Source organism: Ranitomeya imitator, unplaced genomic scaffold, assembly GCF_032444005.1.
Source record: "Ranitomeya imitator isolate aRanImi1 unplaced genomic scaffold, aRanImi1.pri SCAFFOLD_240, whole genome shotgun sequence".
NCBI classification, from domain to species: Eukaryota; Metazoa; Chordata; class Amphibia; order Anura; family Dendrobatidae; genus Ranitomeya; species Ranitomeya imitator.
This window is the reverse complement of record NW_027194554.1, coordinates 54,425-82,215: the sequence shown is the minus strand read 5'-3', so window position 1 is coordinate 82,215 and position 27,791 is coordinate 54,425. Positions and strand designations below refer to the sequence as shown.

Sequence of the window (27,791 nt, the reverse complement as noted above, 5' to 3'; positions counted from 1 at the left end):
TGCACCATCAAACTTCCATGAGAAGCTGTCGGAAAGGGAAATCAACAAGCACCCCAGATGGGACTTGAACCCACAATCCCTGGCTTAGGAGGCCAGTGCCTTATCGATTAGGCCACTGGGGCTTGATGGAGTAGCTTAAAAATCTAGACTTTTTTTGGTTACCACAAGAGTGCAGCACTCAATTTTGATTGAGTTATCACGAACGATCTTGTAAGTTTGAACTCCAAATTGAAACAAACCGTCCGAATGCACATGCATCTTTATTTTACAAGAGAGCCAGGGCTAACTTTGTCGGGTCACTGTACGTTACTAATGCCGATGATGGAAAGTTTATTGGACTACCAGAAGCCTGAAAAACTAAATAGATAGCTTCCACATTTCCCTTTCAATTATGACACCAGATTACGGTGGGACTCAGTAGACTTGTCCAACCTGCGGCAATTTTTAAAAATACAAAAACTTAAACAACAAATATCTCGTTGAAATTTCTCTCTTAATCTTGGCGCTAGATCATGAACCGTTTCAACGACTTCAGTAGTAAAAAATACAAAACGAAGGCAAGAATAGAATGCTCCAGGTGAGGGTCGAACTCACAACCTCGGCATCACTCGACAGTTACTGCTTTATAAGTACCGCGCGCTGACCGATTGCGCCACTGGAGCCGACTGGGCACACCCCCTACGACATACATTCTATAAGAAAAAAAAAATGAAATGGGATAGTTCTTCAGAAAATTAATGATTGCTTACAACAGGTTTCTAAGATTTTATTATAATGTTTGACAATATATATTTTACCATATCACGATCTTTATTAAAAATGAAAATGAGAAATTTAGACACTGGACGCCGGGTCATTTTAGACTCAAACATCCTGTTTTTTTTTGGATCTGGAAATGCGCACGTACATTTGCTGCAATGAACAGACATTGACGATATAAAAAATTCTTCTGAATTCAGGGGCTGCAGGGTCATCTGTGACATCACCTTTTGTGATTCCTAGATCCTGTGTTAACAGCTGCGTACAGAGGTGTTGTCAGTCTTTGTAACCATACCTCTGATATTTAGGAGAACGGCAGGATGTTTGAGTCCAAAATGTTCCCAATGGCCAGGGTAAAAATTGAAAGATTACTCTCATTTTGTTTTGTAAGAAAGAACATGATATGAAAAAAAGAACATTGTCCAAAATGTTTCAAAAACCGTTTACATTTTTTCAATTATAATTTTTTTCTTTTGATCTTTGCAAATATTGTGTGGTTGAAAGCATAACCATATCTTAGAAAATATACTCTTTGTTATTTGGGTCATAAATGAAGATAAGATGAAAACAATTAAGATGCAATATTTTTCCGCCACACAATTGCGTGTTAACGCTTCTCTCAGTACATGGAAAGGATCGTTGTAAAGGGTAGAGGTTTGCAAGAACTAATTTACGAAGAAACAAGACAAGGAGAACGGTTTACACATGCACCATCAAACTTCCATGAGAAGCTGTCGGAAAGGGAAATCAACAAGCACCCCAGATGGGACTTGAACCCACAATCCCTGGCTTAGGAGGCCAGTGCCTTATCCATTAGGCCACTGGGGCTTGATGGAGCAGCTTAAAAATCTAGACTTTTTTTGGTTACCACAAGAGTGCAGCACTCAATTTTGATTGAGTTATCACGAACGATCTTGTAAGTTTGAACTCCAAATTGAAACAAACCGTCCGAATGCACATGCATCTTTATTTTACAAGAGAGCCAGGGCTAACTTTGTCGGGTCACTGTACGTTACTAATGCCGATGATGGAAAGTTTATTGGACTACCAGAAGCCTGAAAAACTAAATAGATAGCTTCCACATTTCCCTTTCAATTATGACACCAGATTACGGTGGGACTCAGTAGACTTGTCCAACCTGCGGCAATTTTTAAAAATACAAAAACTTAAACAACAAATATCTCGTTGAAATTTCTCTCTTAATCTTGGCGCTAGATCATGAACCGTTTCAACGACTTCAGTAGTAAAAAATACAAAACGAAGGCAAGAATAGAATGCTCCAGGTGAGGGTCGAACTCACAACCTCGGCATCACTCGACAGTTACTGCTTTATAAGTACCGCGCGCTGACCGATTGCGCCACTGGAGCCGACTGGGCACACCCCCTACGACATACATTCTATAAGAAAAAAAAAATGAAATGGGATAGTTCTTCAGAAAATTAATGATTGCTTACAACAGGTTTCTAAGATTTTATTATAATGTTTGACAATATATATTTTACCATATCACGATCTTTATTAAAAATGAAAATGAGAAATTTAGACACTGGACGCCGGGTCATTTTAGACTCAAACATCCTGTTTTTTTTTGGATCTGGAAATGCGCACGTACATTTGCTGCAATGAACAGACATTGACGATATAAAAAATTCTTCTGAATTCAGGGGCTGCAGGGTCATCTGTGACATCACCTTTTGTGATTCCTAGATCCTGTGTTAACAGCTGCGTACAGAGGTGTTGTCAGTCTTTGTAACCATACCTCTGATATTTAGGAGAACGGCAGGATGTTTGAGTCCAAAATGTTCCCAATGGCCAGGGTAAAAATTGAAAGATTACTCTCATTTTGTTTTGTAAGAAAGAACATGATATGAAAAAAAGAACATTGTCCAAAATGTTTCAAAAACCGTTTACATTTTTTCAATTATAATTTTTTTCTTTTGATCTTTGCAAATATTGTGTGGTTGAAAGCATAACCATATCTTAGAAAATATACTCTTTGTTATTTGGGTCATAAATGAAGATAAGATGAAAACAATTAAGATGCAATATTTTTCCGCCACACAATTGCGTGTTAACGCTTCTCTCAGTACATGGAAAGGATCGTTGTAAAGGGTAGAGGTTTGCAAGAACTAATTTACGAAGAAACAAGACAAGGAGAACGGTTTACACATGCACCATCAAACTTCCATGAGAAGCTGTCGGAAAGGGAAATCAACAAGCACCCCAGATGGGACTTGAACCCACAATCCCTGGCTTAGGAGGCCAGTGCCTTATCCATTAGGCCACTGGGGCTTGATGGAGTAGCTTAAAAATCTAGACTTTTTTTGGTTACCACAAGAGTGCAGCACTCAATTTTGATTGAGTTATCACGAACGATCTTGTAAGTTTGAACTCCAAATTGAAACAAACCGTCCGAATGCACATGCATCTTTATTTTACAAGAGAGCCAGGGCTAACTTTGTCGGGTCACTGTACGTTACTAATGCCGATGATGGAAAGTTTATTGGACTACCAGAAGCCTGAAAAACTAAATAGATAGCTTCCACATTTCCCTTTCAATTATGACACCAGATTACGGTGGGACTCAGTAGACTTGTCCAACCTGCGGCAATTTTTAAAAATACAAAAACTTAAACAACAAATATCTCGTTGAAATTTCTCTCTTAATCTTGGCGCTAGATCATGAACCGTTTCAACGACTTCAGTAGTAAAAAATACAAAACGAAGGCAAGAATAGAATGCTCCAGGTGAGGGTCGAACTCACAACCTCGGCATCACTCGACAGTTACTGCTTTATAAGTACCGCGCGCTGACCGATTGCGCCACTGGAGCCGACTGGGCACACCCCCTACGACATACATTCTATAAGAAAAAAAAAATGAAATGGGATAGTTCTTCAGAAAATTAATGATTGCTTACAACAGGTTTCTAAGATTTTATTATAATGTTTGACAATATATATTTTACCATATCACGATCTTTATTAAAAATGAAAATGAGAAATTTAGACACTGGACGCCGGGTCATTTTAGACTCAAACATCCTGTTTTTTTTTGGATCTGGAAATGCGCACGTACATTTGCTGCAATGAACAGACATTGACGATATAAAAAATTCTTCTGAATTCAGGGGCTGCAGGGTCATCTGTGACATCACCTTTTGTGATTCCTAGATCCTGTGTTAACAGCTGCGTACAGAGGTGTTGTCAGTCTTTGTAACCATACCTCTGATATTTAGGAGAACGGCAGGATGTTTGAGTCCAAAATGTTCCCAATGGCCAGGGTAAAAATTGAAAGATTACTCTCATTTTGTTTTGTAAGAAAGAACATGATATGAAAAAAAGAACATTGTCCAAAATGTTTCAAAAACCGTTTACATTTTTTCAATTATAATTTTTTTCTTTTGATCTTTGCAAATATTGTGTGGTTGAAAGCATAACCATATCTTAGAAAATATACTCTTTGTTATTTGGGTCATAAATGAAGATAAGATGAAAACAATTAAGATGCAATATTTTTCCGCCACACAATTGCGTGTTAACGCTTCTCTCAGTACATGGAAAGGATCGTTGTAAAGGGTAGAGGTTTGCAAGAACTAATTTACGAAGAAACAAGACAAGGAGAACGGTTTACACATGCACCATCAAACTTCCATGAGAAGCTGTCGGAAAGGGAAATCAACAAGCACCCCAGATGGGACTTGAACCCACAATCCCTGGCTTAGGAGGCCAGTGCCTTATCCATTAGGCCACTGGGGCTTGATGGAGTAGCTTAAAAATCTAGACTTTTTTTGGTTACCACAAGAGTGCAGCACTCAATTTTGATTGAGTTATCACGAACGATCTTGTAAGTTTGAACTCCAAATTGAAACAAACCGTCCGAATGCACATGCATCTTTATTTTACAAGAGAGCCAGGGCTAACTTTGTCGGGTCACTGTACGTTACTAATGCCGATGATGGAAAGTTTATTGGACTACCAGAAGCCTGAAAAACTAAATAGATAGCTTCCACATTTCCCTTTCAATTATGACACCAGATTACGGTGGGACTCAGTAGACTTGTCCAACCTGCGGCAATTTTTAAAAATACAAAAACTTAAACAACAAATATCTCGTTGAAATTTCTCTCTTAATCTTGGCGCTAGATCATGAACCGTTTCAACGACTTCAGTAGTAAAAAATACAAAACGAAGGCAAGAATAGAATGCTCCAGGTGAGGGTCGAACTCACAACCTCGGCATCACTCGACAGTTACTGCTTTATAAGTACCGCGCGCTGACCGATTGCGCCACTGGAGCCGACTGGGCACACCCCCTACGACATACATTCTATAAGAAAAAAAAAATGAAATGGGATAGTTCTTCAGAAAATTAATGATTGCTTACAACAGGTTTCTAAGATTTTATTATAATGTTTGACAATATATATTTTACCATATCACGATCTTTATTAAAAATGAAAATGAGAAATTTAGACACTGGACGCCGGGTCATTTTAGACTCAAACATCCTGTTTTTTTTTGGATCTGGAAATGCGCACGTACATTTGCTGCAATGAACAGACATTGACGATATAAAAAATTCTTCTGAATTCAGGGGCTGCAGGGTCATCTGTGACATCACCTTTTGTGATTCCTAGATCCTGTGTTAACAGCTGCGTACAGAGGTGTTGTCAGTCTTTGTAACCATACCTCTGATATTTAGGAGAACGGCAGGATGTTTGAGTCCAAAATGTTCCCAATGGCCAGGGTAAAAATTGAAAGATTACTCTCATTTTGTTTTGTAAGAAAGAACATGATATGAAAAAAAGAACATTGTCCAAAATGTTTCAAAAACCGTTTACATTTTTTCAATTATAATTTTTTTCTTTTGATCTTTGCAAATATTGTGTGGTTGAAAGCATAACCATATCTTAGAAAATATACTCTTTGTTATTTGGGTCATAAATGAAGATAAGATGAAAACAATTAAGATGCAATATTTTTCCGCCACACAATTGCGTGTTAACGCTTCTCTCAGTACATGGAAAGGATCGTTGTAAAGGGTAGAGGTTTGCAAGAACTAATTTACGAAGAAACAAGACAAGGAGAACGGTTTACACATGCACCATCAAACTTCCATGAGAAGCTGTCGGAAAGGGAAATCAACAAGCACCCCAGATGGGACTTGAACCCACAATCCCTGGCTTAGGAGGCCAGTGCCTTATCCATTAGGCCACTGGGGCTTGATGGAGTAGCTTAAAAATCTAGACTTTTTTTGGTTACCACAAGAGTGCAGCACTCAATTTTGATTGAGTTATCACGAACGATCTTGTAAGTTTGAACTCCAAATTGAAACAAACCGTCCGAATGCACATGCATCTTTATTTTACAAGAGAGCCAGGGCTAACTTTGTCGGGTCACTGTACGTTACTAATGCCGATGATGGAAAGTTTATTGGACTACCAGAAGCCTGAAAAACTAAATAGATAGCTTCCACATTTCCCTTTCAATTATGACACCAGATTACGGTGGGACTCAGTAGACTTGTCCAACCTGCGGCAATTTTTAAAAATACAAAAACTTAAACAACAAATATCTCGTTGAAATTTCTCTCTTAATCTTGGCGCTAGATCATGAACCGTTTCAACGACTTCAGTAGTAAAAAATACAAAACGAAGGCAAGAATAGAATGCTCCAGGTGAGGGTCGAACTCACAACCTCGGCATCACTCGACAGTTACTGCTTTATAAGTACCGCGCGCTGACCGATTGCGCCACTGGAGCCGACTGGGCACACCCCCTACGACATACATTCTATAAGAAAAAAAAATGAAATGGGATAGTTCTTCAGAAAATTAATGATTGCTTACAACAGGTTTCTAAGATTTTATTATAATGTTTGACAATATATATTTTACCATATCACGATCTTTATTAAAAATGAAAATGAGAAATTTAGACACTGGACGCCGGGTCATTTTAGACTCAAACATCCTGTTTTTTTTTGGATCTGGAAATGCGCACGTACATTTGCTGCAATGAACAGACATTGACGATATAAAAAATTCTTCTGAATTCAGGGGCTGCAGGGTCATCTGTGACATCACCTTTTGTGATTCCTAGATCCTGTGTTAACAGCTGCGTACAGAGGTGTTGTCAGTCTTTGTAACCATACCTCTGATATTTAGGAGAACGGCAGGATGTTTGAGTCCAAAATGTTCCCAATGGCCAGGGTAAAAATTGAAAGATTACTCTCATTTTGTTTTGTAAGAAAGAACATGATATGAAAAAAAGAACATTGTCCAAAATGTTTCAAAAACCGTTTACATTTTTTCAATTATAATTTTTTTCTTTTGATCTTTGCAAATATTGTGTGGTTGAAAGCATAACCATATCTTAGAAAATATACTCTTTGTTATTTGGGTCATAAATGAAGATAAGATGAAAACAATTAAGATGCAATATTTTTCCGCCACACAATTGCGTGTTAACGCTTCTCTCAGTACATGGAAAGGATCGTTGTAAAGGGTAGAGGTTTGCAAGAACTAATTTACGAAGAAACAAGACAAGGAGAACGGTTTACACATGCACCATCAAACTTCCATGAGAAGCTGTCGGAAAGGGAAATCAACAAGCACCCCAGATGGGACTTGAACCCACAATCCCTGGCTTAGGAGGCCAGTGCCTTATCCATTAGGCCACTGGGGCTTGATGGAGTAGCTTAAAAATCTAGACTTTTTTTGGTTACCACAAGAGTGCAGCACTCAATTTTGATTGAGTTATCACGAACGATCTTGTAAGTTTGAACTCCAAATTGAAACAAACCGTCCGAATGCACATGCATCTTTATTTTACAAGAGAGCCAGGGCTAACTTTGTCGGGTCACTGTACGTTACTAATGCCGATGATGGAAAGTTTATTGGACTACCAGAAGCCTGAAAAACTAAATAGATAGCTTCCACATTTCCCTTTCAATTATGACACCAGATTACGGTGGGACTCAGTAGACTTGTCCAACCTGCGGCAATTTTTAAAAATACAAAAACTTAAACAACAAATATCTCGTTGAAATTTCTCTCTTAATCTTGGCGCTAGATCATGAACCGTTTCAACGACTTCAGTAGTAAAAAATACAAAACGAAGGCAAGAATAGAATGCTCCAGGTGAGGGTCGAACTCACAACCTCGGCATCACTCGACAGTTACTGCTTTATAAGTACCGCGCGCTGACCGATTGCGCCACTGGAGCCGACTGGGCACACCCCCTACGACATACATTCTATAAGAAAAAAAAAATGAAATGGGATAGTTCTTCAGAAAATTAATGATTGCTTACAACAGGTTTCTAAGATTTTATTATAATGTTTGACAATATATATTTTACCATATCACGATCTTTATTAAAAATGAAAATGAGAAATTTAGACACTGGACGCCGGGTCATTTTAGACTCAAACATCCTGTTTTTTTTTGGATCTGGAAATGCGCACGTACATTTGCTGCAATGAACAGACATTGACGATATAAAAAATTCTTCTGAATTCAGGGGCTGCAGGGTCATCTGTGACATCACCTTTTGTGATTCCTAGATCCTGTGTTAACAGCTGCGTACAGAGGTGTTGTCAGTCTTTGTAACCATACCTCTGATATTTAGGAGAACGGCAGGATGTTTGAGTCCAAAATGTTCCCAATGGCCAGGGTAAAAATTGAAAGATTACTCTCATTTTGTTTTGTAAGAAAGAACATGATATGAAAAAAAGAACATTGTCCAAAATGTTTCAAAAACCGTTTACATTTTTTCAATTATAATTTTTTTCTTTTGATCTTTGCAAATATTGTGTGGTTGAAAGCATAACCATATCTTAGAAAATATACTCTTTGTTATTTGGGTCATAAATGAAGATAAGATGAAAACAATTAAGATGCAATATTTTTCCGCCACACAATTGCGTGTTAACGCTTCTCTCAGTACATGGAAAGGATCGTTGTAAAGGGTAGAGGTTTGCAAGAACTAATTTACGAAGAAACAAGACAAGGAGAACGGTTTACACATGCACCATCAAACTTCCATGAGAAGCTGTCGGAAAGGGAAATCAACAAGCACCCCAGATGGGACTTGAACCCACAATCCCTGGCTTAGGAGGCCAGTGCCTTATCCATTAGGCCACTGGGGCTTGATGGAGTAGCTTAAAAATCTAGACTTTTTTTGGTTACCACAAGAGTGCAGCACTCAATTTTGATTGAGTTATCACGAACGATCTTGTAAGTTTGAACTCCAAATTGAAACAAACCGTCCGAATGCACATGCATCTTTATTTTACAAGAGAGCCAGGGCTAACTTTGTCGGGTCACTGTACGTTACTAATGCCGATGATGGAAAGTTTATTGGACTACCAGAAGCCTGAAAAACTAAATAGATAGCTTCCACATTTCCCTTTCAATTATGACACCAGATTACGGTGGGACTCAGTAGACTTGTCCAACCTGCGGCAATTTTTAAAAATACAAAAACTTAAACAACAAATATCTCGTTGAAATTTCTCTCTTAATCTTGGCGCTAGATCATGAACCGTTTCAACGACTTCAGTAGTAAAAAATACAAAACGAAGGCAAGAATAGAATGCTCCAGGTGAGGGTCGAACTCACAACCTCGGCATCACTCGACAGTTACTGCTTTATAAGTACCGCGCGCTGACCGATTGCGCCACTGGAGCCGACTGGGCACACCCCCTACGACATACATTCTATAAGAAAAAAAAAATGAAATGGGATAGTTCTTCAGAAAATTAATGATTGCTTACAACAGGTTTCTAAGATTTTATTATAATGTTTGACAATATATATTTTACCATATCACGATCTTTATTAAAAATGAAAATGAGAAATTTAGACACTGGACGCCGGGTCATTTTAGACTCAAACATCCTGTTTTTTTTTGGATCTGGAAATGCGCACGTACATTTGCTGCAATGAACAGACATTGACGATATAAAAAATTCTTCTGAATTCAGGGGCTGCAGGGTCATCTGTGACATCACCTTTTGTGATTCCTAGATCCTGTGTTAACAGCTGCGTACAGAGGTGTTGTCAGTCTTTGTAACCATACCTCTGATATTTAGGAGAACGGCAGGATGTTTGAGTCCAAAATGTTCCCAATGGCCAGGGTAAAAATTGAAAGATTACTCTCATTTTGTTTTGTAAGAAAGAACATGATATGAAAAAAAGAACATTGTCCAAAATGTTTCAAAAACCGTTTACATTTTTTCAATTATAATTTTTTTCTTTTGATCTTTGCAAATATTGTGTGGTTGAAAGCATAACCATATCTTAGAAAATATACTCTTTGTTATTTGGGTCATAAATGAAGATAAGATGAAAACAATTAAGATGCAATATTTTTCCGCCACACAATTGCGTGTTAACGCTTCTCTCAGTACATGGAAAGGATCGTTGTAAAGGGTAGAGGTTTGCAAGAACTAATTTACGAAGAAACAAGACAAGGAGAACGGTTTACACATGCACCATCAAACTTCCATGAGAAGCTGTCGGAAAGGGAAATCAACAAGCACCCCAGATGGGACTTGAACCCACAATCCCTGGCTTAGGAGGCCAGTGCCTTATCCATTAGGCCACTGGGGCTTGATGGAGTAGCTTAAAAATCTAGACTTTTTTTGGTTACCACAAGAGTGCAGCACTCAATTTTGATTGAGTTATCACGAACGATCTTGTAAGTTTGAACTCCAAATTGAAACAAACCGTCCGAATGCACATGCATCTTTATTTTACAAGAGAGCCAGGGCTAACTTTGTCGGGTCACTGTACGTTACTAATGCCGATGATGGAAAGTTTATTGGACTACCAGAAGCCTGAAAAACTAAATAGATAGCTTCCACATTTCCCTTTCAATTATGACACCAGATTACGGTGGGACTCAGTAGACTTGTCCAACCTGCGGCAATTTTTAAAAATACAAAAACTTAAACAACAAATATCTCGTTGAAATTTCTCTCTTAATCTTGGCGCTAGATCATGAACCGTTTCAACGACTTCAGTAGTAAAAAATACAAAACGAAGGCAAGAATAGAATGCTCCAGGTGAGGGTCGAACTCACAACCTCGGCATCACTCGACAGTTACTGCTTTATAAGTACCGCGCGCTGACCGATTGCGCCACTGGAGCCGACTGGGCACACCCCCTACGACATACATTCTATAAGAAAAAAAAAATGAAATGGGCTAGTTCTTCAGAAAATTAATGATTGCTTACAACAGGTTTCTAAGATTTTATTATAATGTTTGACAATATATATTTTACCATATCACGATCTTTATTAAAAATGAAAATGAGAAATTTAGACACTGGACGCCGGGTCATTTTAGACTCAAACATCCTGTTTTTTTTTGGATCTGGAAATGCGCACGTACATTTGCTGCAATGAACAGACATTGACGATATAAAAAATTCTTCTGAATTCAGGGGCTGCAGGGTCATCTGTGACATCACCTTTTGTGATTCCTAGATCCTGTGTTAACAGCTGCGTACAGAGGTGTTGTCAGTCTTTGTAACCATACCTCTGATATTTAGGAGAACGGCAGGATGTTTGAGTCCAAAATGTTCCCAATGGCCAGGGTAAAAATTGAAAGATTACTCTCATTTTGTTTTGTAAGAAAGAACATGATATGAAAAAAAGAACATTGTCCAAAATGTTTCAAAAACCGTTTACATTTTTTCAATTATAATTTTTTTCTTTTGATCTTTGCAAATATTGTGTGGTTGAAAGCATAACCATATCTTAGAAAATATACTCTTTGTTATTTGGGTCATAAATGAAGATAAGATGAAAACAATTAAGATGCAATATTTTTCCGCCACACAATTGCGTGTTAACGCTTCTCTCAGTACATGGAAAGGATCGTTGTAAAGGGTAGAGGTTTGCAAGAACTAATTTACGAAGAAACAAGACAAGGAGAACGGTTTACACATGCACCATCAAACTTCCATGAGAAGCTGTCGGAAAGGGAAATCAACAAGCACCCCAGATGGGACTTGAACCCACAATCCCTGGCTTAGGAGGCCAGTGCCTTATCCATTAGGCCACTGGGGCTTGATGGAGTAGCTTAAAAATCTAGACTTTTTTTGGTTACCACAAGAGTGCAGCACTCAATTTTGATTGAGTTATCACGAACGATCTTGTAAGTTTGAACTCCAAATTGAAACAAACCGTCCGAATGCACATGCATCTTTATTTTACAAGAGAGCCAGGGCTAACTTTGTCGGGTCACTGTACGTTACTAATGCCGATGATGGAAAGTTTATTGGACTACCAGAAGCCTGAAAAACTAAATAGATAGCTTCCACATTTCCCTTTCAATTATGACACCAGATTACGGTGGGACTCAGTAGACTTGTCCAACCTGCGGCAATTTTTAAAAATACAAAAACTTAAACAACAAATATCTCGTTGAAATTTCTCTCTTAATCTTGGCGCTAGATCATGAACCGTTTCAACGACTTCAGTAGTAAAAAATACAAAACGAAGGCAAGAATAGAATGCTCCAGGTGAGGGTCGAACTCACAACCTCGGCATCACTCGACAGTTACTGCTTTATAAGTACCGCGCGCTGACCGATTGCGCCACTGGAGCCGACTGGGCACACCCCCTACGACATACATTCTATAAGAAAAAAAAAATGAAATGGGATAGTTCTTCAGAAAATTAATGATTGCTTACAACAGGTTTCTAAGATTTTATTATAATGTTTGACAATATATATTTTACCATATCACGATCTTTATTAAAAATGAAAATGAGAAATTTAGACACTGGACGCCGGGTCATTTTAGACTCAAACATCCTGTTTTTTTTTGGATCTGGAAATGCGCACGTACATTTGCTGCAATGAACAGACATTGACGATATAAAAAATTCTTCTGAATTCAGGGGCTGCAGGGTCATCTGTGACATCACCTTTTGTGATTCCTAGATCCTGTGTTAACAGCTGCGTACAGAGGTGTTGTCAGTCTTTGTAACCATACCTCTGATATTTAGGAGAACGGCAGGATGTTTGAGTCCAAAATGTTCCCAATGGCCAGGGTAAAAATTGAAAGATTACTCTCATTTTGTTTTGTAAGAAAGAACATGATATGAAAAAAAGAACATTGTCCAAAATGTTTCAAAAACCGTTTACATTTTTTCAATTATAATTTTTTTCTTTTGATCTTTGCAAATATTGTGTGGTTGAAAGCATAACCATATCTTAGAAAATATACTCTTTGTTATTTGGGTCATAAATGAAGATAAGATGAAAACAATTAAGATGCAATATTTTTCCGCCACACAATTGCGTGTTAACGCTTCTCTCAGTACATGGAAAGGATCGTTGTAAAGGGTAGAGGTTTGCAAGAACTAATTTACGAAGAAACAAGACAAGGAGAACGGTTTACACATGCACCATCAAACTTCCATGAGAAGCTGTCGGAAAGGGAAATCAACAAGCACCCCAGATGGGACTTGAACCCACAATCCCTGGCTTAGGAGGCCAGTGCCTTATCCATTAGGCCACTGGGGCTTGATGGAGTAGCTTAAAAATCTAGACTTTTTTTGGTTACCACAAGAGTGCAGCACTCAATTTTGATTGAGTTATCACGAACGATCTTGTAAGTTTGAACTCCAAATTGAAACAAACCGTCCGAATGCACATGCATCTTTATTTTACAAGAGAGCCAGGGCTAACTTTGTCGGGTCACTGTACGTTACTAATGCCGATGATGGAAAGTTTATTGGACTACCAGAAGCCTGAAAAACTAAATAGATAGCTTCCACATTTCCCTTTCAATTATGACACCAGATTACGGTGGGACTCAGTAGACTTGTCCAACCTGCGGCAATTTTTAAAAATACAAAAACTTAAACAACAAATATCTCGTTGAAATTTCTCTCTTAATCTTGGCGCTAGATCATGAACCGTTTCAACGACTTCAGTAGTAAAAAATACAAAACGAAGGCAAGAATAGAATGCTCCAGGTGAGGGTCGAACTCACAACCTCGGCATCACTCGACAGTTACTGCTTTATAAGTACCGTGCGCTGACCGATTGCGCCACTGGAGCCGACTGGGCACACCCCCTACGACATACATTCTATAAGAAAAAAAAAATGAAATGGGATAGTTCTTCAGAAAATTAATGATTGCTTACAACAGGTTTCTAAGATTTTATTATAATGTTTGACAATATATATTTTACCATATCACGATCTTTATTAAAAATGAAAATGAGAAATTTAGACACTGGACGCCGGGTCATTTTAGACTCAAACATCCTGTTTTTTTTTGGATCTGGAAATGCGCACGTACATTTGCTGCAATGAACAGACATTGACGATATAAAAAATTCTTCTGAATTCAGGGGCTGCAGGGTCATCTGTGACATCACCTTTTGTGATTCCTAGATCCTGTGTTAACAGCTGCGTACAGAGGTGTTGTCAGTCTTTGTAACCATACCTCTGATATTTAGGAGAACGGCAGGATGTTTGAGTCCAAAATGTTCCCAATGGCCAGGGTAAAAATTGAAAGATTACTCTCATTTTGTTTTGTAAGAAAGAACATGATATGAAAAAAAGAACATTGTCCAAAATGTTTCAAAAACCGTTTACATTTTTTCAATTATAATTTTTTTCTTTTGATCTTTGCAAATATTGTGTGGTTGAAAGCATAACCATATCTTAGAAAATATACTCTTTGTTATTTGGGTCATAAATGAAGATAAGATGAAAACAATTAAGATGCAATATTTTTCCGCCACACAATTGCGTGTTAACGCTTCTCTCAGTACATGGAAAGGATCGTTGTAAAGGGTAGAGGTTTGCAAGAACTAATTTACGAAGAAACAAGACAAGGAGAACGGTTTACACATGCACCATCAAACTTCCATGAGAAGCTGTCGGAAAGGGAAATCAACAAGCACCCCAGATGGGACTTGAACCCACAATCCCTGGCTTAGGAGGCCAGTGCCTTATCCATTAGGCCACTGGGGCTTGATGGAGTAGCTTAAAAATCTAGACTTTTTTTGGTTACCACAAGAGTGCAGCACTCAATTTTGATTGAGTTATCACGAACGATCTTGTAAGTTTGAACTCCAAATTGAAACAAACCGTCCGAATGCACATGCATCTTTATTTTACAAGAGAGCCAGGGCTAACTTTGTCGGGTCACTGTACGTTACTAATGCCGATGATGGAAAGTTTATTGGACTACCAGAAGCCTGAAAAACTAAATAGATAGCTTCCACATTTCCCTTTCAATTATGACACCAGATTACGGTGGGACTCAGTAGACTTGTCCAACCTGCGGCAATTTTTAAAAATACAAAAACTTAAACAACAAATATCTCGTTGAAATTTCTCTCTTAATCTTGGCGCTAGATCATGAACCGTTTCAACGACTTCAGTAGTAAAAAATACAAAATGAAGGCAAGAATAGAATGCTCCAGGTGAGGGTCGAACTCACAACCTCGGCATCACTCGACAGTTACTGCTTTATAAGTACCGCGCGCTGACCGATTGCGCCACTGGAGCCGACTGGGCACACCCCCTACGACATACATTCTATAAGAAAAAAAAAATGAAATGGGATAGTTCTTCAGAAAATTAATGATTGCTTACAACAGGTTTCTAAGATTTTATTATAATGTTTGACAATATATATTTTACCATATCACGATCTTTATTAAAAATGAAAATGAGAAATTTAGACACTGGACGCCGGGTCATTTTAGACTCAAACATCCTGTTTTTTTTTGGATCTGGAAATGCGCACGTACATTTGCTGCAATGAACAGACATTGACGATATAAAAAATTCTTCTGAATTCAGGGGCTGCAGGGTCATCTGTGACATCACCTTTTGTGATTCCTAGATCCTGTGTTAACAGCTGCGTACAGAGGTGTTGTCAGTCTTTGTAACCATACCTCTGATATTTAGGAGAACGGCAGGATGTTTGAGTCCAAAATGTTCCCAATGGCCAGGGTAAAAATTGAAAGATTACTCTCATTTTGTTTTGTAAGAAAGAACATGATATGAAAAAAAGAACATTGTCCAAAATGTTTCAAAAACCGTTTACATTTTTTCAATTATAATTTTTTTCTTTTGATCTTTGCAAATATTGTGTGGTTGAAAGCATAACCATATCTTAGAAAATATACTCTTTGTTATTTGGGTCATAAATGAAGATAAGATGAAAACAATTAAGATGCAATATTTTTCCGCCACACAATTGCGTGTTAACGCTTCTCTCAGTACATGGAAAGGATCGTTGTAAAGGGTAGAGGTTTGCAAGAACTAATTTACGAAGAAACAAGACAAGGAGAACGGTTTACACATGCACCATCAAACTTCCATGAGAAGCTGTCGGAAAGGGAAATCAACAAGCACCCCAGATGGGACTTGAACCCACAATCCCTGGCTTAGGAGGCCAGTGCCTTATCCATTAGGCCACTGGGGCTTGATGGAGTAGCTTAAAAATCTAGACTTTTTTTGGTTACCACAAGAGTGCAGCACTCAATTTTGATTGAGTTATCACGAACGATCTTGTAAGTTTGAACTCCAAATTGAAACAAACCGTCCGAATGCACATGCATCTTTATTTTACAAGAGAGCCAGGGCTAACTTTGTCGGGTCACTGTACGTTACTAATGCCGATGATGGAAAGTTTATTGGACTACCAGAAGCCTGAAAAACTAAATAGATAGCTTCCACATTTCCCTTTCAATTATGACACCAGATTACGGTGGGACTCAGTAGACTTGTCCAACCTGCGGCAATTTTTAAAAATACAAAAACTTAAACAACAAATATCTCGTTGAAATTTCTCTCTTAATCTTGGCGCTAGATCATGAACCGTTTCAACGACTTCAGTAGTAAAAAATACAAAATGAAGGCAAGAATAGAATGCTCCAGGTGAGGGTCGAACTCACAACCTCGGCATCACTCGACAGTTACTGCTTTATAAGTACCGCGCGCTGACCGATTGCGCCACTGGAGCCGACTGGGCACACCCCCTACGACATACATTCTATAAGAAAAAAAAAATGAAATGGGATAGTTCTTCAGAAAATTAATGATTGCTTACAACAGGTTTCTAAGATTTTATTATAATGTTTGACAATATATATTTTACCATATCACGATCTTTATTAAAAATGAAAATGAGAAATTTAGACACTGGACGCCGGGTCATTTTAGACTCAAACATCCTGTTTTTTTTTGGATCTGGAAATGCGCACGTACATTTGCTGCAATGAACAGACATTGACGATATAAAAAATTCTTCTGAATTCAGGGGCTGCAGGGTCATCTGTGACATCACCTTTTGTGATTCCTAGATCCTGTGTTAACAGCTGCGTACAGAGGTGTTGTCAGTCTTTGTAACCATACCTCTGATATTTAGGAGAACGGCAGGATGTTTGAGTCCAAAATGTTCCCAATGGCCAGGGTAAAAATTGAAAGATTACTCTCATTTTGTTTTGTAAGAAAGAACATGATATGAAAAAAAGAACATTGTCCAAAATGTTTCAAAAACCGTTTACATTTTTTCAATTATAATTTTTTTCTTTTGATCTTTGCAAATATTGTGTGGTTGAAAGCATAACCATATCTTAGAAAATATACTCTTTGTTATTTGGGTCATAAATGAAGATAAGATGAAAACAATTAAGATGCAATATTTTTCCGCCACACAATTGCGTGTTAACGCTTCTCTCAGTACATGGAAAGGATCGTTGTAAAGGGTAGAGGTTTGCAAGAACTAATTTACGAAGAAACAAGACAAGGAGAACGGTTTACACATGCACCATCAAACTTCCATGAGAAGCTGTCGGAAAGGGAAATCAACAAGCACCCCAGATGGGACTTGAACCCACAATCCCTGGCTTAGGAGGCCAGTGCCTTATCCATTAGGCCACTGGGGCTTGATGGAGCAGCTTAAAAATCTAGACTTTTTTTGGTTACCACAAGAGTGCAGCACTCAATTTTGATTGAGTTATCACGAATGATCTTGTAAGTTTGAACTCCAAATTGAAACAAACCGTCCGAATGCACATGCATCTTTATTTTACAAGAGAGCCAGGGCTAACTTTGTCGGGTCACTGTACGTTACTAATGCCGATGATGGAAAGTTTATTGGACTACCAGAAGCCTGAAAAACTAAATAGATAGCTTCCACATTTCCCTTTCAATTATGACACCAGATTACGGTGGGACTCAGTAGACTTGTCCAACCTGCGGCAATTTTTAAAAATACAAAAACTTAAACAACAAATATCTCGTTGAAATTTCTCTCTTAATCTTGGCGCTAGATCATGAACCGTTTCAACGACTTCAGTAGTAAAAAATACAAAACGAAGGCAAGAATAGAATGCTCCAGGTGAGGGTCGAACTCACAACCTCGGCATCACTCGACAGTTACTGCTTTATAAGTACCGCGCGCTGACCGATTGCGCCACTGGAGCCGACTGGGCACACCCCCTACGACATACATTCTATAAGAAAAAAAAAATGAAATGGGATAGTTCTTCAGAAAATTAATGATTGCTTACAACAGGTTTCTAAGATTTTATTATAATGTTTGACAATATATATTTTACCATATCACGATCTTTATTAAAAATGAAAATGAGAAATTTAGACACTGGACGCCGGGTCATTTTAGACTCAAACATCCTGTTTTTTTTTGGATCTGGAAATGCGCACGTACATTTGCTGCAATGAACAGACATTGACGATATAAAAAATTCTTCTGAATTCAGGGGCTGCAGGGTCATCTGTGACATCACCTTTTGTGATTCCTAGATCCTGTGTTAACAGCTGCGTACAGAGGTGTTGTCAGTCTTTGTAACCATACCTCTGATATTTAGGAGAACGGCAGGATGTTTGAGTCCAAAATGTTCCCAATGGCCAGGGTAAAAATTGAAAGATTACTCTCATTTTGTTTTGTAAGAAAGAACATGATATGAAAAAAAGAACATTGTCCAAAATGTTTCAAAAACCGTTTACATTTTTTCAATTATAATTTTTTTCTTTTGATCTTTGCAAATATTGTGTGGTTGAAAGCATAACCATATCTTAGAAAATATACTCTTTGTTATTTGGGTCATAAATGAAGATAAGATGAAAACAATTAAGATGCAATATTTTTCCGCCACACAATTGCGTGTTAACGCTTCTCTCAGTACATGGAAAGGATCGTTGTAAAGGGTAGAGGTTTGCAAGAACTAATTTACGAAGAAACAAGACAAGGAGAACGGTTTACACATGCACCATAAAACTTCCATGAGAAGCTGTCGGAAAGGGAAATCAACAAGCACCCCAGATGGGACTTGAACCCACAATCCCTGGCTTAGGAGGCCAGTGCCTTATCCATTAGGCCACTGGGGCTTGATGGAGCAGCTTAAAAATCTAGACTTTTTTTGGTTACCACAAGAGTGCAGCACTCAATTTTGATTGAGTTATCACGAACGATCTTGTAAGTTTGAACTCCAAATTGAAACAAACCGTCCGAATGCACATGCATCTTTATTTTACAAGAGAGCCAGGGCTAACTTTGTCGGGTCACTGTACGTTACTAATGCCGATGATGGAAAGTTTATTGGACTACCAGAAGCCTGAAAAACTAAATAGATAGCTTCCACATTTCCCTTTCAATTATGACACCAGATTACGGTGGGACTCAGTAGACTTGTCCAACCTGCGGCAATTTTTAAAAATACAAAAACTTAAACAACAAATATCTCGTTGAAATTTCTCTCTTAATCTTGGCGCTAGATCATGAACCGTTTCAACGACTTCAGTAGTAAAAAATACAAAACGAAGGCAAGAATAGAATGCTCCAGGTGAGGGTCGAACTCACAACCTCGGCATCACTCGACAGTTACTGCTTTATAAGTACCGCGCGCTGACCGATTGCGCCACTGGAGCCGACTGGGCACACCCCCTACGACATACATTCTATAAGAAAAAAAAAATGAAATGGGATAGTTCTTCAGAAAATTAATGATTGCTTACAACAGGTTTCTAAGATTTTATTATAATGTTTGACAATATATATTTTACCATATCACGATCTTTATTAAAAATGAAAATGAGAAATTTAGACACTGGACGCCGGGTCATTTTAGACTCAAACATCCTGTTTTTTTTTGGATCTGGAAATGCGCACGTACATTTGCTGCAATGAACAGACATTGACGATATAAAAAATTCTTCTGAATTCAGGGGCTGCAGGGTCATCTGTGACATCACCTTTTGTGATTCCTAGATCCTGTGTTAACAGCTGCGTACAGAGGTGTTGTCAGTCTTTGTAACCATACCTCTGATATTTAGGAGAACGGCAGGATGTTTGAGTCCAAAATGTTCCCAATGGCCAGGGTAAAAATTGAAAGATTACTCTCATTTTGTTTTGTAAGAAAGAACATGATATGAAAAAAAGAACATTGTCCAAAATGTTTCAAAAACCGTTTACATTTTTTCAATTATAATTTTTTTCTTTTGATCTTTGCAAATATTGTGTGGTTGAAAGCATAACCATATCTTAGAAAATATACTCTTTGTTATTTGGGTCATAAATGAAGATAAGATGAAAACAATTAAGATGCAATATTTTTCCGCCACACAATTGCGTGTTAACGCTTCTCTCAGTACATGGAAAGGATCGTTGTAAAGGGTAGAGGTTTGCAAGAACTAATTTACGAAGAAACAAGACAAGGAGAACGGTTTACACATGCACCATCAAACTTCCATGAGAAGCTGTCGGAAAGGGAAATCAACAAGCACCCCAGATGGGACTTGAACCCACAATCCCTGGCTTAGGAGGCCAGTGCCTTATCCATTAGGCCACTGGGGCTTGATGGAGCAGCTTAAAAATCTAGACTTTTTTTGGTTACCACAAGAGTGCAGCACTCAATTTTGATTGAGTTATCACGAACGATCTTGTAAGTTTGAACTCCAAATTGAAACAAACCGTCCGAATGCACATGCATCTTTATTTTACAAGAGAGCCAGGGCTAACTTTGTCGGGTCACTGTACGTTACTAATGCCGATGATGGAAAGTTTATTGGACTACCAGAAGCCTGAAAAACTAAATAGATAGCTTCCACATTTCCCTTTCAATTATGACACCAGATTACGGTGGGACTCAGTAGACTTGTCCAACCTGCGGCAATTTTTAAAAATACAAAAACTTAAACAACAAATATCTCGTTGAAATTTCTCTCTTAATCTTGGCGCTAGATCATGAACCGTTTCAACGACTTCAGTAGTAAAAAATACAAAACGAAGGCAAGAATAGAATGCTCCAGGTGAGGGTCGAACTCACAACCTCGGCATCACTCGACAGTTACTGCTTTATAAGTACCGCGCGCTGACCGATTGCGCCACTGGAGCCGACTGGGCACACCCCCTACGACATACATTCTATAAGAAAAAAAAAATGAAATGGGATAGTTCTTCAGAAAATTAATGATTGCTTACAACAGGTTTCTAAGATTTTATTATAATGTTTGACAATATATATTTTACCATATCACGATCTTTATTAAAAATGAAAATGAGAAATTTAGACACTGGACGCCGGGTCATTTTAGACTCAAACATCCTGTTTTTTTTTGGATCTGGAAATGCGCACGTACATTTGCTGCAATGAACAGACATTGACGATATAAAAAATTCTTCTGAATTCAGGGGCTGCAGGGTCATCTGTGACATCACCTTTTGTGATTCCTAGATCCTGTGTTAACAGCTGCGTACAGAGGTGTTGTCAGTCTTTGTAACCATACCTCTGATATTTAGGAGAACGGCAGGATGTTTGAGTCCAAAATGTTCCCAATGGCCAGGGTAAAAATTGAAAGATTACTCTCATTTTGTTTTGTAAGAAAGAACATGATATGAAAAAAAGAACATTGTCCAAAATGTTTCAAAAACCGTTTACATTTTTTCAATTATAATTTTTTTCTTTTGATCTTTGCAAATATTGTGTGGTTGAAAGCATAACCATATCTTAGAAAATATACTCTTTGTTATTTGGGTCATAAATGAAGATAAGATGAAAACAATTAAGATGCAATATTTTTCCGCCACACAATTGCGTGTTAACGCTTCTCTCAGTACATGGAAAGGATCGTTGTAAAGGGTAGAGGTTTGCAAGAACTAATTTACGAAGAAACAAGACAAGGAGAACGGTTTACACATGCACCATCAAACTTCCATGAGAAGCTGTCGGAAAGGGAAATCAACAAGCACCCCAGATGGGACTTGAACCCACAATCCCTGGCTTAGGAGGCCAGTGCCTTATCCATTAGGCCACTGGGGCTTGATGGAGCAGCTTAAAAATCTAGACTTTTTTTGGTTACCACAAGAGTGCAGCACTCAATTTTGATTGAGTTATCACGAACGATCTTGTAAGTTTGAACTCCAAATTGAAACAAACCGTCCGAATGCACATGCATCTTTATTTTACAAGAGAGCCAGGGCTAACTTTGTCGGGTCACTGTACGTTACTAATGCCGATGATGGAAAGTTTATTGGACTACCAGAAGCCTGAAAAACTAAATAGATAGCTTCCACATTTCCCTTTCAATTATGACACCAGATTACGGTGGGACTCAGTAGACTTGTCCAACCTGCGGCAATTTTTAAAAATACAAAAACTTAAACAACAAATATCTCGTTGAAATTTCTCTCTTAATCTTGGCGCTAGATCATGAACCGTTTCAACGACTTCAGTAGTAAAAAATACAAAACGAAGGCAAGAATAGAATGCTCCAGGTGAGGGTCGAACTCACAACCTCGGCATCACTCGACAGTTACTGCTTTATAAGTACCGCGCGCTGACCGATTGCGCCACTGGAGCCGACTGGGCACACCCCCTACGACATACATTCTATAAGAAAAAAAAAATGAAATGGGATAGTTCTTCAGAAAATTAATGATTGCTTACAACAGGTTTCTAAGATTTTATTATAATGTTTGACAATATATATTTTACCATATCACGATCTTTATTAAAAATGAAAATGAGAAATTTAGACACTGGACGCCGGGTCATTTTAGACTCAAACATCCTGTTTTTTTTTCTTCGTAATGAACAGACATTGACGATATAAAAAATTCTTCTGAATTCAGGGGCTGCAGGGTCATCTGTGACATCACCTTTTGTGATTCCTAGATCCTGTGTTAACAGCTGCGTACAGAGGTGTTGTCAGTCTTTGTAACCATACCTCTGATATTTAGGAGAACGGCAGGATGTTTGAGTCCAAAATGTTCCCAATGGCCAGGGTAAAAATTGAAAGATTACTCTCATTTTGTTTTGTAAGAAAGAACATGATATGAAAAAAAGAACATTGTCCAAAATGTTTCAAAAACCGTTTACATTTTTTCAATTATAATTTTTTTCTTTTGATCTTTGCAAATATTGTGTGGTTGAAAGCATAACCATATCTTAGAAAATATACTCTTTGTTATTTGGGTCATAAATGAAGATAAGATGAAAACAATTAAGATGCAATATTTTTCCGCCACACAATTGCGTGTTAACGCTTCTCTCAGTACATGGAAAGGATCGTTGTAAAGGGTAGAGGTTTGCAAGAACTAATTTACGAAGAAACAAGACAAGGAGAACGGTTTACACATGCACCATCAAACTTCCATGAGAAGCTGTCGGAAAGGGAAATCAACAAGCACCCCAGATGGGACTTGAACCCACAATCCCTGGCTTAGGAGGCCAGTGCCTTATCCATTAGGCCACTGGGGCTTGATGGAGTAGCTTAAAAATCTAGACTTTTTTTGGTTACCACAAGAGTGCAGCACTCAATTTTGATTGAGTTATCACGAACGATCTTGTAAGTTTGAACTCCAAATTGAAACAAACCGTCCGAATGCACATGCATCTTTATTTTACAAGAGAGCCAGGGCTAACTTTGTCGGGTCACTGTACGTTACTAATGCCGATGATGGAAAGTTTATTGGACTACCAGAAGCCTGAAAAACTAAATAGATAGCTTCCACATTTCCCTTTCAATTATGACACCAGATTACGGTGGGACTCAGTAGACTTGTCCAACCTGCGGCAATTTTTAAAAATACAAAAACTTAAACAACAAATATCTCGTTGAAATTTCTCTCTTAATCTTGGCGCTAGATCATGAACCGTTTCAACGACTTCAGTAGTAAAAAATACAAAACGAAGGCAAGAATAGAATGCTCCAGGTGAGGGTCGAACTCACAACCTCGGCATCACTCGACAGTTACTGCTTTATAAGTACCGCGCGCTGACCGATTGCGCCACTGGAGCCGACTGGGCACACCCCCTACGACATACATTCTATAAGAAAAAAAAAATGAAATGGGATAGTTCTTCAGAAAATTAATGATTGCTTACAACAGGTTTCTAAGATTTTATTATAATGTTTGACAATATATATTTTACCATATCACGATCTTTATTAAAAATGAAAATGAGAAATTTAGACACTGGACGCCGGGTCATTTTAGACTCAAACATCCTGTTTTTTTTTGGATCTGGAAATGCGCACGTACATTTGCTGCAATGAACAGACATTGACGATATAAAAAATTCTTCTGAATTCAGGGGCTGCAGGGTCATCTGTGACATCACCTTTTGTGATTCCTAGATCCTGTGTTAACAGCTGCGTACAGAGGTGTTGTCAGTCTTTGTAACCATACCTCTGATATTTAGGAGAACGGCAGGATGTTTGAGTCCAAAATGTTCCCAATGGCCAGGGTAAAAATTGAAAGATTACTCTCATTTTGTTTTGTAAGAAAGAACATGATATGAAAAAAAGAACATTGTCCAAAATGTTTCAAAAACCGTTTACATTTTTTCAATTATAATTTTTTTCTTTTGATCTTTGCAAATATTGTGTGGTTGAAAGCATAACCATATCTTAGAAAATATACTCTTTGTTATTTGGGTCATAAATGAAGATAAGATGAAAACAATTAAGATGCAATATTTTTCCGCCACACAATTGCGTGTTAACGCTTCTCTCAGTACATGGAAAGGATCGTTGTAAAGGGTAGAGGTTTGCAAGAACTAATTTACGAAGAAACAAGACAAGGAGAACGGTTTACACATGCACCATCAAACTTCCATGAGAAGCTGTCGGAAAGGGAAATCAACAAGCACCCCAGATGGGACTTGAACCCACAATCCCTGGCTTAGGAGGCCAGTGCCTTATCCATTAGGCCACTGGGGCTTGATGGAGTAGCTTAAAAATCTAGACTTTTTTTGGTTACCACAAGAGTGCAGCACTCAATTTTGATTGAGTTATCACGAACGATCTTGTAAGTTTGAACTCCAAATTGAAACAAACCGTCCGAATGCACATGCATCTTTATTTTACAAGAGAGCCAGGGCTAACTTTGTCGGGTCACTGTACGTTACTAATGCCGATGATGGAAAGTTTATTGGACTACCAGAAGCCTGAAAAACTAAATAGATAGCTTCCACATTTCCCTTTCAATTATGACACCAGATTACGGTGGGACTCAGTAGACTTGTCCAACCTGCGGCAATTTTTAAAAATACAAAAACTTAAACAACAAATATCTCGTTGAAATTTCTCTCTTAATCTTGGCGCTAGATCATGAACCGTTTCAACGACTTCAGTAGTAAAAAATACAAAACGAAGGCAAGAATAGAATGCTCCAGGTGAGGGTCGAACTCACAACCTCGGCATCACTCGACAGTTACTGCTTTATAAGTACCGCGCGCTGACCGATTGCGCCACTGGAGCCGACTGGGCACACCCCCTACGACATACATTCTATAAGAAAAAAAAAATGAAATGGGATAGTTCTTCAGAAAATTAATGATTGCTTACAACAGGTTTCTAAGATTTTATTATAATGTTTGACAATATATATTTTACCATATCACGATCTTTATTAAAAATGAAAATGAGAAATTTAGACACTGGACGCCGGGTCATTTTAGACTCAAACATCCTGTTTTTTTTTGGATCTGGAAATGCGCACGTACATTTGCTGCAATGAACAGACATTGACGATATAAAAAATTCTTCTGAATTCAGGGGCTGCAGGGTCATCTGTGACATCACCTTTTGTGATTCCTAGATCCTGTGTTAACAGCTGCGTACAGAGGTGTTGTCAGTCTTTGTAACCATACCTCTGATATTTAGGAGAACGGCAGGATGTTTGAGTCCAAAATGTTCCCAATGGCCAGGGTAAAAATTGAAAGATTACTCTCATTTTGTTTTGTAAGAAAGAACATGATATGAAAAAAAGAACATTGTCCAAAATGTTTCAAAAACCGTTTACATTTTTTCAATTATAATTTTTTTCTTTTGATCTTTGCAAATATTGTGTGGTTGAAAGCATAACCATATCTTAGAAAATATACTCTTTGTTATTTGGGTCATAAATGAAGATAAGATGAAAACAATTAAGATGCAATATTTTTCCGCCACACAATTGCGTGTTAACGCTTCTCTCAGTACATGGAAAGGATCGTTGTAAAGGGTAGAGGTTTGCAAGAACTAATTTACGAAGAAACAAGACAAGGAGAACGGTTTACACATGCACCATCAAACTTCCATGAGAAGCTGTCGGAAAGGGAAATCAACAAGCACCCCAGATGGGACTTGAACCCACAATCCCTGGCTTAGGAGGCCAGTGCCTTATCCATTAGGCCACTGGGGCTTGATGGAGTAGCTTAAAAATCTAGACTTTTTTTGGTTACCACAAGAGTGCAGCACTCAATTTTGATTGAGTTATCACGAACGATCTTGTAAGTTTGAACTCCAAATTGAAACAAACCGTCCGAATGCACATGCATCTTTATTTTACAAGAGAGCCAGGGCTAACTTTGTCGGGTCACTGTACGTTACTAATGCCGATGATGGAAAGTTTATTGGACTACCAGAAGCCTGAAAAACTAAATAGATAGCTTCCACATTTCCCTTTCAATTATGACACCAGATTACGGTGGGACTCAGTAGACTTGTCCAACCTGCGGCAATTTTTAAAAATACAAAAACTTAAACAACAAATATCTCGTTGAAATTTCTCTCTTAATCTTGGCGCTAGATCATGAACCGTTTCAACGACTTCAGTAGTAAAAAATACAAAACGAAGGCAAGAATAGAATGCTCCAGGTGAGGGTCGAACTCACAACCTCGGCATCACTCGACAGTTACTGCTTTATAAGTACCGCGCGCTGACCGATTGCGCCACTGGAGCCGACTGGGCACACCCCCTACGACATACATTCTATAAGAAAAAAAAAATGAAATGGGATAGTTCTTCAGAAAATTAATGATTGCTTACAACAGGTTTCTAAGATTTTATTATAATGTTTGACAATATATATTTTACCATATCACGATCTTTATTAAAAATGAAAATGAGAAATTTAGACACTGGACGCCGGGTCATTTTAGACTCAAACATCCTGTTTTTTTTTGGATCTGGAAATGCGCACGTACATTTGCTGCAATGAACAGACATTGACGATATAAAAAATTCTTCTGAATTCAGGGGCTGCAGGGTCATCTGTGACATCACCTTTTGTGATTCCTAGATCCTGTGTTAACAGCTGCGTACAGAGGTGTTGTCAGTCTTTGTAACCATACCTCTGATATTTAGGAGAACGGCAGGATGTTTGAGTCCAAAATGTTCCCAATGGCCAGGGTAAAAATTGAAAGATTACTCTCATTTTGTTTTGTAAGAAAGAACATGATATGAAAAAAAGAACATTGTCCAAAATGTTTCAAAAACCGTTTACATTTTTTCAATTATAATTTTTTTCTTTTGATCTTTGCAAATATTGTGTGGTTGAAAGCATAACCATATCTTAGAAAATATACTCTTTGTTATTTGGGTCATAAATGAAGATAAGATGAAAACAATTAAGATGCAATATTTTTCCGCCACACAATTGCGTGTTAACGCTTCTCTCAGTACATGGAAAGGATCGTTGTAAAGGGTAGAGGTTTGCAAGAACTAATTTACGAAGAAACAAGACA

General features: G+C 38.1%; 36 non-coding genes across 36 annotated transcripts; all 36 read right to left on the bottom strand.

The window, feature by feature from the left end:
• Window positions 1-569: 569 nt before the first annotated feature.
• Window positions 570-662, bottom strand: TRNAI-UAU (transfer RNA isoleucine (anticodon UAU)). Its single transcript is given in 2 exon segments — window positions 570-605; window positions 625-662. It is a non-coding gene; the product is annotated as a tRNA-Ile (tRNA).
• Window positions 663-1,514: 852 nt separating this feature from the next.
• Window positions 1,515-1,587, bottom strand: TRNAR-CCU (transfer RNA arginine (anticodon CCU)). Its single transcript has one exon. It is a non-coding gene; the product is annotated as a tRNA-Arg (tRNA).
• A 447-nt stretch (window positions 1,588-2,034) lies between these two features.
• Window positions 2,035-2,127, bottom strand: TRNAI-UAU (transfer RNA isoleucine (anticodon UAU)). The gene is given in 2 exon segments: window positions 2,035-2,070; window positions 2,090-2,127. It is a non-coding gene; the product is annotated as a tRNA-Ile (tRNA).
• Window positions 2,128-2,979: 852 nt separating this feature from the next.
• Window positions 2,980-3,052, bottom strand: TRNAR-CCU (transfer RNA arginine (anticodon CCU)). Its single transcript has one exon. It is a non-coding gene; the product is annotated as a tRNA-Arg (tRNA).
• A 447-nt stretch (window positions 3,053-3,499) lies between these two features.
• On the bottom strand, window positions 3,500-3,592 carry TRNAI-UAU (transfer RNA isoleucine (anticodon UAU)). The gene is given in 2 exon segments: window positions 3,500-3,535; window positions 3,555-3,592. It is a non-coding gene; the product is annotated as a tRNA-Ile (tRNA).
• Window positions 3,593-4,444: 852 nt separating this feature from the next.
• On the bottom strand, window positions 4,445-4,517 carry TRNAR-CCU (transfer RNA arginine (anticodon CCU)). The gene has a single exon. It is a non-coding gene; the product is annotated as a tRNA-Arg (tRNA).
• A 447-nt stretch (window positions 4,518-4,964) lies between these two features.
• TRNAI-UAU (transfer RNA isoleucine (anticodon UAU)) lies at window positions 4,965-5,057 on the bottom strand. Its single transcript is given in 2 exon segments — window positions 4,965-5,000; window positions 5,020-5,057. It is a non-coding gene; the product is annotated as a tRNA-Ile (tRNA).
• Window positions 5,058-5,909: 852 nt separating this feature from the next.
• On the bottom strand, window positions 5,910-5,982 carry TRNAR-CCU (transfer RNA arginine (anticodon CCU)). The gene has a single exon. It is a non-coding gene; the product is annotated as a tRNA-Arg (tRNA).
• Window positions 5,983-6,429: 447 nt separating this feature from the next.
• Window positions 6,430-6,522, bottom strand: TRNAI-UAU (transfer RNA isoleucine (anticodon UAU)). Its single transcript is given in 2 exon segments — window positions 6,430-6,465; window positions 6,485-6,522. It is a non-coding gene; the product is annotated as a tRNA-Ile (tRNA).
• Window positions 6,523-7,373: 851 nt separating this feature from the next.
• TRNAR-CCU (transfer RNA arginine (anticodon CCU)) lies at window positions 7,374-7,446 on the bottom strand. Its single transcript has one exon. It is a non-coding gene; the product is annotated as a tRNA-Arg (tRNA).
• Window positions 7,447-7,893: 447 nt separating this feature from the next.
• TRNAI-UAU (transfer RNA isoleucine (anticodon UAU)) lies at window positions 7,894-7,986 on the bottom strand. The gene is given in 2 exon segments: window positions 7,894-7,929; window positions 7,949-7,986. It is a non-coding gene; the product is annotated as a tRNA-Ile (tRNA).
• An 852-nt stretch (window positions 7,987-8,838) lies between these two features.
• TRNAR-CCU (transfer RNA arginine (anticodon CCU)) lies at window positions 8,839-8,911 on the bottom strand. Its single transcript has one exon. It is a non-coding gene; the product is annotated as a tRNA-Arg (tRNA).
• A 447-nt stretch (window positions 8,912-9,358) lies between these two features.
• Window positions 9,359-9,451, bottom strand: TRNAI-UAU (transfer RNA isoleucine (anticodon UAU)). The gene is given in 2 exon segments: window positions 9,359-9,394; window positions 9,414-9,451. It is a non-coding gene; the product is annotated as a tRNA-Ile (tRNA).
• An 852-nt stretch (window positions 9,452-10,303) lies between these two features.
• TRNAR-CCU (transfer RNA arginine (anticodon CCU)) lies at window positions 10,304-10,376 on the bottom strand. Its single transcript has one exon. It is a non-coding gene; the product is annotated as a tRNA-Arg (tRNA).
• Window positions 10,377-10,823: 447 nt separating this feature from the next.
• On the bottom strand, window positions 10,824-10,916 carry TRNAI-UAU (transfer RNA isoleucine (anticodon UAU)). Its single transcript is given in 2 exon segments — window positions 10,824-10,859; window positions 10,879-10,916. It is a non-coding gene; the product is annotated as a tRNA-Ile (tRNA).
• An 852-nt stretch (window positions 10,917-11,768) lies between these two features.
• Window positions 11,769-11,841, bottom strand: TRNAR-CCU (transfer RNA arginine (anticodon CCU)). Its single transcript has one exon. It is a non-coding gene; the product is annotated as a tRNA-Arg (tRNA).
• A 447-nt stretch (window positions 11,842-12,288) lies between these two features.
• Window positions 12,289-12,381, bottom strand: TRNAI-UAU (transfer RNA isoleucine (anticodon UAU)). Its single transcript is given in 2 exon segments — window positions 12,289-12,324; window positions 12,344-12,381. It is a non-coding gene; the product is annotated as a tRNA-Ile (tRNA).
• An 852-nt stretch (window positions 12,382-13,233) lies between these two features.
• Window positions 13,234-13,306, bottom strand: TRNAR-CCU (transfer RNA arginine (anticodon CCU)). The gene has a single exon. It is a non-coding gene; the product is annotated as a tRNA-Arg (tRNA).
• Window positions 13,307-14,698: 1,392 nt separating this feature from the next.
• Window positions 14,699-14,771, bottom strand: TRNAR-CCU (transfer RNA arginine (anticodon CCU)). The gene has a single exon. It is a non-coding gene; the product is annotated as a tRNA-Arg (tRNA).
• A 447-nt stretch (window positions 14,772-15,218) lies between these two features.
• TRNAI-UAU (transfer RNA isoleucine (anticodon UAU)) lies at window positions 15,219-15,311 on the bottom strand. Its single transcript is given in 2 exon segments — window positions 15,219-15,254; window positions 15,274-15,311. It is a non-coding gene; the product is annotated as a tRNA-Ile (tRNA).
• Window positions 15,312-16,163: 852 nt separating this feature from the next.
• Window positions 16,164-16,236, bottom strand: TRNAR-CCU (transfer RNA arginine (anticodon CCU)). The gene has a single exon. It is a non-coding gene; the product is annotated as a tRNA-Arg (tRNA).
• Window positions 16,237-16,683: 447 nt separating this feature from the next.
• TRNAI-UAU (transfer RNA isoleucine (anticodon UAU)) lies at window positions 16,684-16,776 on the bottom strand. The gene is given in 2 exon segments: window positions 16,684-16,719; window positions 16,739-16,776. It is a non-coding gene; the product is annotated as a tRNA-Ile (tRNA).
• Window positions 16,777-17,628: 852 nt separating this feature from the next.
• TRNAR-CCU (transfer RNA arginine (anticodon CCU)) lies at window positions 17,629-17,701 on the bottom strand. The gene has a single exon. It is a non-coding gene; the product is annotated as a tRNA-Arg (tRNA).
• A 447-nt stretch (window positions 17,702-18,148) lies between these two features.
• Window positions 18,149-18,241, bottom strand: TRNAI-UAU (transfer RNA isoleucine (anticodon UAU)). The gene is given in 2 exon segments: window positions 18,149-18,184; window positions 18,204-18,241. It is a non-coding gene; the product is annotated as a tRNA-Ile (tRNA).
• Window positions 18,242-19,093: 852 nt separating this feature from the next.
• Window positions 19,094-19,166, bottom strand: TRNAR-CCU (transfer RNA arginine (anticodon CCU)). The gene has a single exon. It is a non-coding gene; the product is annotated as a tRNA-Arg (tRNA).
• A 447-nt stretch (window positions 19,167-19,613) lies between these two features.
• On the bottom strand, window positions 19,614-19,706 carry TRNAI-UAU (transfer RNA isoleucine (anticodon UAU)). The gene is given in 2 exon segments: window positions 19,614-19,649; window positions 19,669-19,706. It is a non-coding gene; the product is annotated as a tRNA-Ile (tRNA).
• An 852-nt stretch (window positions 19,707-20,558) lies between these two features.
• Window positions 20,559-20,631, bottom strand: TRNAR-CCU (transfer RNA arginine (anticodon CCU)). Its single transcript has one exon. It is a non-coding gene; the product is annotated as a tRNA-Arg (tRNA).
• A 447-nt stretch (window positions 20,632-21,078) lies between these two features.
• Window positions 21,079-21,171, bottom strand: TRNAI-UAU (transfer RNA isoleucine (anticodon UAU)). Its single transcript is given in 2 exon segments — window positions 21,079-21,114; window positions 21,134-21,171. It is a non-coding gene; the product is annotated as a tRNA-Ile (tRNA).
• Window positions 21,172-22,023: 852 nt separating this feature from the next.
• On the bottom strand, window positions 22,024-22,096 carry TRNAR-CCU (transfer RNA arginine (anticodon CCU)). The gene has a single exon. It is a non-coding gene; the product is annotated as a tRNA-Arg (tRNA).
• A 447-nt stretch (window positions 22,097-22,543) lies between these two features.
• TRNAI-UAU (transfer RNA isoleucine (anticodon UAU)) lies at window positions 22,544-22,636 on the bottom strand. The gene is given in 2 exon segments: window positions 22,544-22,579; window positions 22,599-22,636. It is a non-coding gene; the product is annotated as a tRNA-Ile (tRNA).
• An 827-nt stretch (window positions 22,637-23,463) lies between these two features.
• On the bottom strand, window positions 23,464-23,536 carry TRNAR-CCU (transfer RNA arginine (anticodon CCU)). Its single transcript has one exon. It is a non-coding gene; the product is annotated as a tRNA-Arg (tRNA).
• Window positions 23,537-23,983: 447 nt separating this feature from the next.
• On the bottom strand, window positions 23,984-24,076 carry TRNAI-UAU (transfer RNA isoleucine (anticodon UAU)). The gene is given in 2 exon segments: window positions 23,984-24,019; window positions 24,039-24,076. It is a non-coding gene; the product is annotated as a tRNA-Ile (tRNA).
• An 852-nt stretch (window positions 24,077-24,928) lies between these two features.
• Window positions 24,929-25,001, bottom strand: TRNAR-CCU (transfer RNA arginine (anticodon CCU)). The gene has a single exon. It is a non-coding gene; the product is annotated as a tRNA-Arg (tRNA).
• A 447-nt stretch (window positions 25,002-25,448) lies between these two features.
• Window positions 25,449-25,541, bottom strand: TRNAI-UAU (transfer RNA isoleucine (anticodon UAU)). The gene is given in 2 exon segments: window positions 25,449-25,484; window positions 25,504-25,541. It is a non-coding gene; the product is annotated as a tRNA-Ile (tRNA).
• Window positions 25,542-26,393: 852 nt separating this feature from the next.
• Window positions 26,394-26,466, bottom strand: TRNAR-CCU (transfer RNA arginine (anticodon CCU)). Its single transcript has one exon. It is a non-coding gene; the product is annotated as a tRNA-Arg (tRNA).
• Window positions 26,467-26,913: 447 nt separating this feature from the next.
• TRNAI-UAU (transfer RNA isoleucine (anticodon UAU)) lies at window positions 26,914-27,006 on the bottom strand. The gene is given in 2 exon segments: window positions 26,914-26,949; window positions 26,969-27,006. It is a non-coding gene; the product is annotated as a tRNA-Ile (tRNA).
• Window positions 27,007-27,791: the final 785 nt, after the last annotated feature.